Genomic DNA, 7,106 nt, shown 5'->3' with positions numbered 1-7,106 from the left:
ACTCTACCAGGGTGGGAGGCTGGGCCAGGCCCCGGGGCTCCCTCTCCACGCTGAGTGCTGGCTTTGGCCACATACCCGGGCCACACGACCTCTCCTCAGCAACTCCCAGAGCCCTGGGGCTTGGGGTCCATGTTGGCCTTTCCTTCTGGACCTTGGAACCCACAACCTATATGTACTCAGGGATACCTCCAGGTCTGCCATGAGCAAGACCCTAGACCCAGGGCTGGGGTGGTGCCAGGACAGAACAGAACAGATTGCCTCTTCCTTGTCAGTCCCCACCCAGTCATTTGGTGGAATGGCCCGGCAGGGTTTGTTTTGTTTTGTTTTGGTTTGCGGAATCGGGGGGATTGCTGGGGAGACTGAGATCTGAACAGTTGGGTCCAGGGGAGGCATTGGACCTTACGGTTGCACAGAAGTCCTAGAGGGTGGATGCTGGGAAGGAAGAAGAAGCCGGAGTATGGACTGGGGTTTTCCAGGGTTCAGAGTTACTGGTGCCAGGACCACCCTGAGCCCAGGCCTTGGGGCTGAGGATGCACAGGCGGGCTGTCTCTGCTGGCACTGCTGGTGGCTCCCCGAGCCTCAGACCCAGACAGCCCACTGGACATAGACCTTCAAGCCAACTCCCTGTTTCCCCAAAGGAGAAAGAAGCCCAGAGAGGTTTAGAGAGTAGCTTGGCGCCACACTGGGCAACAGGACACAACTGATCTTCCAGAAGGGCTTTGTGTATTTCCTTTATTCTTCCGGCTTAGAGGCCACTCTGCCTGGGAAGGCCATAGACCCCCGAGCACCCAGTCCAGCCTTTGAGATATTGACTGCTGATCCCTACACCACCCGCTGAGCCTGCTCCCCCTCATTCTGTGCCCATGCCAGCTCCTGCGTATCTGTATATTTGAACGCTCAGCTGCCATGTTAGAAAATTTAGCCGCACACCCAAGAGTAATAGGGAAAAGCATTTTGTGCAGAAGACATTTCTTTCAGGCATCATCAGGTGATGTTTTGTTTAAGCTGTAACTCACTCCTGAAATAAAGGGGAGTGGTGATAGGGAGCCAAGCAAGGCCTGACTCATAGTGGTGGACACATCCAGCCTCCCCCACCCAACGCCAGTGGCCTCCACTAAACAGTTCCTTCAGGGGGCTGCGTTTCCCTTGGCCCTGGGTGTGGGTTTTACAAGACTGTGTCTTTCATGATATCACAGCCTAACCATGCGAGCAGTGTTCAGACTCCTCTTGCTCATTAGTCTAGAAAAAGGGAAAGTTAGAAAGGACAGGATTTGGGAAAACGAAAGGACAAGCAAGATCGTTTTCAGGGGAAGGCGATGCTGCCTGCAGCCTCCAAACCTTCCCAAAGCCCCTTCTGTTTTCAGGCCTGAGTGGGGGGGGGGGGTGTTTATGGTAGACGGAATTATTTTCCTCACTTTATAGATAGTTGAACTGGAAGCCAGACATGGGTCATTTGTCATGAAAGCAGTTAAGTGGGGAGCCGAGTCTCAAAACCAGGTCATCTAACCATCACCACTGACTGAGTGTTGGGTAGGCCAAGCCTGCCAGGTGCGTATTCTTGCATCATTGCAACAGGGAAGGTCTATACTCGGAATGCGCCCATTTTATAGATGAAGAAACTGAGATGAAGGGACTTACCCAAGGTCACACAGCAACTTAGTCTGTGGCAGATCGGGTTTCAGGGCTCGTCCGTCCATGTTGTTTGCCAACTGCATGGCACTCCAGGGGCAGCTCAGGAAGTGTAACCAGGCCACAAACTGCATCCACAAAGGACACCCAAGAAGGAGATTGGGGTCAGCTTGTAAAGAACCTTGAATGCCAAGCTAAGGACTGCCTCCAATCACATTTGGAACAAAGTCAAGTGTAAGTTAACAGAAAATAATTCTAAGACAATTGGAATTGATTTCATTGTTGATGGGAGCCAGGGACAGGTTTTTGTCATGGACTTCATTGCATTTGGCCACAGGTACTTCAAGTAAGAAAGGACCTGGACTGGGGAGGGCCAGTTTTCTTTCTGACCTTTGATGTGAAGGCAAAGGAAACTGTCTCTGGTGTTCTGAACACATGAAGGGGCTTCGATTGCCACCTTACCCCCTAGAGATTTCTAGCTCTTGACATTTAATTTGCTTTGTCTGTGGAGGAGAGAAGGGGGCTTTGCCTTGGGAGCAGCCCAAGGTTTTCCTGGGAATCATTTGAATGTTCCTGAAAACCTTTATGCTCCAAAGCATCATCTTCTCCTTGACGGCATTGGAAACCACTCTGGTGACAGGAGCACACAGCACCGGACAGCTGTCAGGGAGTAGGAGGTAGGGAGGCCTGGGTTGGGAATCTGGCTCTGCCTCTTTCATGCTGCATGCTTGAGCAGGGTAGGGACTGACAGAGGGGACAGATGTCAACTCCATTTTGTGGCTGAAGACCTGCAGCTTAGGGAGGACTGAGGGTAGCTGAGGACCCAAGCAGCACCCTCCTAGAGCCAGAAGGCGCCTAGCACACGTTCTCACTGGTGCACCTAGGAACCCCCAAGGTTGGCATTACTTTCCCCCCTGACAGGTTATGAACCTCAAGTTCAGAGAGGTTAAGCAACCTGCTCAGGGTCCTGAATCTAGCAAGTAGTAGAGTCAAGATTTGAACCAGGTCTGTTTCTATACCAAAGCCCCAAACTCACTGTTAGGAATCTTGTAACGAGTCGTGTTTTCTCTTTTGCTTTGGCCGCTGAGAACCTCAAAGTCAAATTTGAGATTACTTTTAATAATTGTACTGAGTCACCACCTGGACTCTGACTTCATTCTAGCTTTCTGCTTTAACTTTTACCCTGATCTGTTTATTTTTACTCTATTGTATTTTATCTATGTTTGTAAGTTGCCACAATACCTTTTTTTGCAACAAGGTGGCATATACCTAAATAAATACATGATCAAAAACTCCATTTGAAAGTCTTGACTAAACGCCATGGTCTGCTTCCTCATCATAACACAGACATCTAATAACAAAAAGAATTGCTTTCCTGGGGAAAAGAGTATCAAGGAACTGGGGACGTGAGCCTTGAGCATCTTAGTCTCACGTTTCCCAAACTTGTCCCTCCTGTACAGACCTTCCTTGTGACTTCTGCCATTCCCCTTGAACATCTTCAGTATGGTTTACTATTTCTCTTTCAGATGATTTCATTCTTTTTCTTTTTTTTTTTTTAAAGGTTTTATTTATTTATTTGGCAGACAGAGATCACAAGTAGGCAGAGAAGCAGGCAGAGAGAGGAGGAGGCAGGGTCCCTGCTGAGCAGAGAGCCCCATGTGGGGCTCGATCCCAGGACCCTGGGATCATGACCTGAGCTGAAGGCAGAGGCTTTAACCCACTGTGCCACCCAGGCGCCCCTGGATGATTTCATTCTTTTTACTAAAATAATTGTATTTCAAAGGGAATCTTAAAATGCTGTCAGCAAAAACAAAAATGAGTTTTTAAAGGAGGAAAATTACAATAGTAAAAAAAAAGTTCTTTAAAAAAAAAAAAAAAAGTTAGTGGCCACCGTGCAAGGTGGCTGGGGCGGGACACTGAAAGCAAGCAGCACTACGGCCTTCTTGTGGTTACTGTGCCTTTGATCTCTGACCTTGATGTGATCAGAGGGATGAGACAGGAGGGAATGGCTTCTCCCTCCTGTGATTCAAGGTGATTCAAGGGCCTTTCACCTGGCTTAGATAACTCTAAGGAGCTCTCAAACCACTGCTGGTGATACGGATTTCGACAAAATTTCCCAAACACAAACACATACACATTCAGCTAGGCCTCCGCTCCCCAGCCTTGGCAGAGCTGGGCCCTGTCCCTGTGGCCCCTGGCAAGAACAAGGGTCCTACTTCGCCCAGGCCAACTAGCCAGAAGCACAATGCTAACAGCGGTTCATGGGCCCTGTCCCTCTCACAGTGCAGACCCCGCTGAGGCTGACTCAGGCAGGCCAAACATGGCTGGGCTTTGGGTAGTCTCTAACATGGCCTCTCCACTCAGGCCATTGGCCAACCCTAGCCCAGCCTCTTCCCCACCGCCCCATTTTCTCCAGCCTCTGTGTCACCTGTTCCCTCTGGCTGCTACACTGGTACCTGCACCTGAGCATGGCTGCCTCCTTCTGGCCATTCATGTCTCAGCTGAAATCCCACCTGCCCAGGGAAGCGGTCCCTCAAGGCTGGGTCTGAAGTTGGCCCCAGTCACACTGAGTAAGGGACAGGTGAGGCCAGGTAGGGAAAGATAAGTAGGAGGCAGCATTCGTAGGGTCACAGAAATCCTAGTGCAGAGAAATGATATAGACAAGATATTAACCAGAGAGAAGGGAACATAACAAATCCACTTATTTTCATAATATTTACAAATCCGCTTGCTTGTCTTCAACATTTATAGACAAGATATATACCAAGGTCCCTGGTGAGTTTTCTGTAAAAGACTGTGTCCATAAAAGCCCTCAGTGGCAATCCATTTGGGACCTCTCTCACTCTAAAGAGCTCCTTTTCTTTCCTTATTGTTCTCACCTTCACTTAATAGACTTTCACTTCACTTCGCCCTTTTGTCCGCGAGATTCATTCTTGGTCTCCATGAGACAAGAACCTGCCCCACCGTGGTCTTTTGTCTCTTCCTTGTGGGCACCTACATTCGTGTACTTGAGCTCCATGAAAGCAAAGCTGTTCCCACCATGTCACCAGCACCCAGGAGACTCCCAGCAAATGGCTACAAATGACTAAGGGTCAGAAGTTTGGGCAAGTTCATACGGGGTCTGCTGAACAAGCCACCCTTGGCTCCAAATATGTGACCACAGGAGGGGCCCCGCTTCTTTCATTAATTTGTGCAGCATAAGTCAGGTTCCAAACAGAAATCTCTGGAATGCTATCTCAGATTGTTAAGGCTGGAAAGCAGATTGGATATTCCCAGAGGCTCCCTCCATCCTGCAGGTGGGTGTAACTGGGAAAACCCATCTTCGGGGGAAGACACCCACCTAAACACTGTTCTGCTCCACAGCTGGGCGCTTACACAGCAAGGAGAGCTGTAGCTTCACGGTGCTGGACATGACAGGCACTCGGCTCTGTGTCCCGATTTAGCGTTCAGGACAGCTTGGTGGCCAGCAGAGGCCGGAAGCTGTAGAGTTCAGTGGGCTGGGGGGCTGGAGGGACTCATCTCTGACCCTCACCCGCGTGGCTGACAGCAGCCTCTGCCGGGGGGTGGGGGGGGTGGGGAGCAGCAGTAAGGCTACGGAGCAATTTTGTAAGCCCTAAGCGTGACGTCCAGGAAGTGGCGGCTACTGTTGCCCTTGTGGCCAGTGACTGCCCTGCTCCGAGGGACTGCCAGTTCTCCATGGCCTGTGCTGCGGGCTCTCCACCGTGTGCTGGCCCCTGGGCACCGAGCTGAGCAGGCCTCCTCCCTGCCCTTGAGAGCTTGCTGGGAGGCGGGGAGCCAGACGCAACACCACCCACGTGGGGCACTTGGGGCTCCTCCAGCGGAGATTCCCGAGGGGCTCCACGTGCTTTGCTAGGGAGCCCCGGAGGAACCAAGCCCAACTTGCCTCTGCATGGAAGCAGAGCCTCCCCTGGCCCCCCTACTGATGTCGTCCTCAAAGAGGACCACTCTCTCTCTGCCCTGTCGACTTTCTTCCCTGGTTTCAAGCCCTAAAAGCTCCCCTTGGCGCGTGTGGAAAGGAAGAAATAAAACTACCTAATTATCCCTAGGCACTGAACATCTGAGTGTGTGCCCTGCGCGGCGGGGGCGGTGCTCCATCTTCGCAGCCAGTCCTTGGATCCTTCCAGTCACCCCCCACACGGTAAGTACTATCGCTGTCCACGTTTCACAAGTGAGGAAACTGAGCCGCCCACCGCGACCTCATGAGTTCAAGGTCACACGGCTGGTGGAGTCCTCACACTCTCAAAATGCACATCAACCTCAGCTCGTTCCAGAGCCGCTGGGGAGTATAAAGGGTGCCGATGGCCAGGCAGCCCCACTGGCTGATGCACCATAGGCTCTGATGGAGGACTGGGATTGAGTGTTTTAAAAGCTCCCCGGAAGATTGTGCTGTGCATTCAGGGCTGAGGCCCCTGCCCCTGCCCCTCCCGCCGCTCAGAAAGAGCACCCGGAGCACAATGGGGCGGATCTGTCCGATGCCAGGTTGCGCCCAGATTAGCATCCTCTGCCCCCGCTGCCGCTGGAGAGGGAACAGAGAGAGCAGGCCTCAGCCTGGCATGTCAGCCACTTCTCCCCTGTGGGGCGGCTGCGGCTGGGGGTGGGGTTCCTAGGGCTCAGAGCACAAAGGCTCCCTCTGCCCCCAGGCAGTGCCCAGACGCTGCCCTGCCTACCCAGCCCGCTCTGAACTCTGCCCACGTCTGGGGCCAGCCCCTTGACCCCCCACATTCCAGCAGGGACCCCGCGAGGCAGGAACAGACAGGGCTTTCAGGGTGCATGCCGGCCAGGGGGGACGAATTATTAACGAGAATTATCTGCCATGAGCACAGGGTGCCATTTCACGTGCCAAAGGTTGGCTGGCCCCGCCCCAGCCCTGGCTGCTTGGCTCTGGGGCCCTCATTCCAACTCTGCGAGGACAGAAACTTTATTCTCTTCCACAGCCAGAGGCCTCCGCCCCTCACCATCTGTGCAGCCCCCCCCCCCTTGGCGAGCCCCCCCACACACACACCCAGGGGCCAGAGCTTTCCTTCTCCAAGACTCAGCACAGAGCGGATTACATAAGGGTGATTTGAAAGTCAACTTTCCCAGGTCTTTTTAAGCCAAGGACTTTTATCGACAAGCCAAGTCGTTGCTGTCAAGATGTTGCCAAGATGCCAGAGTCACTGTTGCCCCAACCTGTTCTGGCTTTTCGGCACAGGGCCCTGACAGATGCAAACAGCCGCTGCAGCCAGGACAAGCTTCCTCTGGAAGGAGCCAGGCCGTTTGGAGCCAGACAGCCCTTGGTGTGAATCCCGCCTCTGCCACCTACCTCCTGTGGAACTTGAGGGCTCTGTTGGAAGTTTCTTACCTCAGTTTCCTGATCTGTAAAATGGGGGTGATGACCTTGACCTTCCAGGAATGCTGTGGGGTTGAAATGAGATAGTGGATGTGAAAAACTCCTAAGTGGGAGCATGGAGGGCATA

The sequence above is a fragment of the Mustela lutreola genome, chromosome 12 (assembly GCF_030435805.1).
Source record: "Mustela lutreola isolate mMusLut2 chromosome 12, mMusLut2.pri, whole genome shotgun sequence".
NCBI lineage: Eukaryota > Metazoa > Chordata > Mammalia > Carnivora > Mustelidae > Mustela > Mustela lutreola.
The sequence above is the reverse complement of the archived record's forward strand: the minus strand, read 5'-3'. Positions refer to the sequence as shown.